Raw genomic sequence first — 2,824 nt, forward strand, 5'->3', positions numbered from 1 at the left:
AAATAATTATAATTTTCAAAATAAAACTGGCAATGCTCCCATTTCACTCCTACAAACTACAAAAATCCAATTAAGTAAAATTGACAAGATGTTCATAAAAAAAAAAAAAGGATTTGGAAGGAGACTAATTGTATTCTAAATACTCATTTGCTCTACTTTAATCATGAATAAGTCATATTAGCAATTACTATGTTAATAAAAATCTTTTTTTTTTTTAATTTGTTGCCCACTCTGACCTGGAAGTCATGGGTGCAGGTATCCTCCTGAGTAGCTGGCACTACAGGCAAGCATCATCCCCACATTCTACTCAATAAATCTTCATGCTAAACTTCAAATAAAATCTACTTGGTTTTTTTTTTTTAGTTGCGGTGTTGGGATATATATCTATATCTATCTATCTCTATCTATCTATCTATCTATCTATCTATCTATCTATCTATCTATAGAGAGAGAGAGAGAGAGAGATTTGCTTCAGGGTCTATGCAGCTTGGACTTGTAGTGATCCTCCTGTTTCAGCCTCCCCAGCACTGGGATTATGGGCGTGTGCCACCACGCCCAGTCTTGATCCCTGGCTCAGTGTGCCTGGGGTCTGGGACAGAGCAGAATGTGTTGTGGGAATCAAACCCGAGTCCTTGCACACACCTAAGCAGGCACTTGGTCCACTGAGCTGTCTCTCCAGCCCTAACAAAACCTACTTTTAAAGAGTAAAAATCATAATACTTGGTGAAGGCATACCTGCTCCTCAAGCCTGGGCTTTCTTCCTGAGGAAGTGGAGTCACTCTCCGCTCCTTTATGACCTGGCCCTGGAGGGCCGGACGGGGCTCCTTCAGTTGGCAAATTTGGAAGATGAAACAGACTCATTGCTCCACCTCATCCCTCTTTCTTCAGGAAGTAAACTTCATGCATGGAAGTTCCCCCAGCAAGTTACATGAGAAAGAATTTCCACCTTCTATTTGTCTGCTCTTGTTGTGCTGGGAATTGAACCCACAGCTTTGCAGGTGCCAGGCTAATGCTTATCCACTAAGCTACATCCCTAGTTCTATCATTAAAAACTTTCAGTAAGATATGACATAAAGAACTACAGTACATGGAGAAACCAAACAAGGACAAATTTCAAAAGCTACACTCGCATTGTATTACCTAATCACAAATGCTATGGGCACAACCAGGTTAATTTTTCAATAAGTTTAACTTAAAAAGTATAAAATGAAACAAATCTAATAGTGAATAATAATAAAGCATACAATCAAACTTAGAATTCAATTTGTATTACAAACTAGAAAAGCAGCATATAAATTGCTGGTTAGATACATGCAACATCTATTTTAATTCCTTCTGTATAATAAAAAATACACTTCAATGGTTTATGATAAGTGAAAGTAAGACTGAACTAAGCATTTTCTTCACAGCACTTTAAAATAAAAACAATAAATGAATGAATAAATAAACTCATGGAAGCTGTAGGTCTTGGGTACTCATCAATATAACTGATCCATGAGCCATTAGTGGGCCATAAAATAAGAAAGCTCAATAAAATAATCATAAACTCAGATGTTTATTTAGTTTTCAGACTTAAATGATGAACCTTTGTACCTGGCCATGCCTAGAGACAGTGTCTCACTGCACACACACAGACACACAAACACACTTAAGATCATGTTTTCTCTTGCTCTTAGTTATTGTGTAGACATACACACTGATATACAGATATATGCATATATGTGTATGTATATACACATAAAACATCTGTAATGCCTGCTATCATGTTTGCTTAAAAGATAACAAAGAAATATAATCTAATTTTAAAATAAATAAGTTATGCTTTTTATCAAGTACTTTTTTGTTTTGTTTTTGTCTTTTTGTAAATATTTTTTTAAATGTATTTGGTACAGGATCTCACTACGCAGCTCGGACTTGAACCTTGGTCCTTGCACTTTCCTAAGCATGCACTTAGTTCACTGAGCTATCTGACTGGCCTTCTTTTTGTAATTTTTGACTTCTGGATTTCCTTTGAACATCAGGTAAACTCAAAGCAAAAGGAAAAGTTCAAGTAATATATTTCAACCCTTTGAAATTAGATTTCAAGCTTTCTAAAAGCATTTCATTGCTACCTACCTAATTCATTTGAAGTAAAATAAGGAAAAGAACCACAATACTTTTATACAATGTACAACCTTATTTCTAACTTTTTAATTAACATAATATAGAGCATAGTCAAATTTTATAATTTCTTAAATAACAGTGATGACATGGCATGGTGGTACTTGACTGTAACCCCAGTACTTTGGAAGGCTGAGGCAGGTAGACTGAAAGTTTGAATTCAGCCTGAGCAATGTAAGAAGAACTCGTCTCATAATAAGAAGGAAGTAGCTCTAAGTAAAGGCACTGCATTCAATCCCCAGCACCAGAAAAAGAAAAGTAATTAAATACCAACAATATTTTAAACAAATTTACAGTAAATAAAGAAGGTGGATCTTAGAAAGCAAAGTGAATATTTTTGCAAACTTAAAAATTACGAACACAAGATGTAGTATTCTTTGATTAAAAGAGCTGTTTCAGCCAGTCTTCAACTTAAAGATTTGTTCATTAAGTATTTAATTTTCTGCTACTTGTACCCAGAAGCCCTCCCTTCTCCTGTCACCTTAATCACTAGATGTTAAAGAAAAGGAATCTGCCTTCAACCTAATCTCTTTAAGTTTCTGATGCCTTCTTTTGATTCATTTCTAGCTTACATCTAAAGTCCTTTATTGCTATTTCTGGTTAATTCCAGAGTCTCACTTCTTCTCTAAAGAGAACCTTTCTGTTTTTTTTTTTTTTTTTTTTT

The 2,824-nt window shown here is 34.9% G+C and overlaps 1 protein-coding gene across 1 annotated transcript in view; it reads right to left on the reverse strand.

The window, feature by feature from the left end:
* The window catches only part of Hnf4g (hepatocyte nuclear factor 4 gamma), a 146,700-nt gene that overhangs the window by 87,726 nt on the left and 56,150 nt on the right, over positions 1-2,824 (reverse strand). The window lies entirely within an intron of this gene.

Source organism: Octodon degus, unplaced genomic scaffold (assembly GCF_000260255.1).
Source record: "Octodon degus isolate 3935 unplaced genomic scaffold, OctDeg1.0 scaffold00252, whole genome shotgun sequence".
NCBI classification, from domain to species: Eukaryota; Metazoa; Chordata; class Mammalia; order Rodentia; family Octodontidae; genus Octodon; species Octodon degus.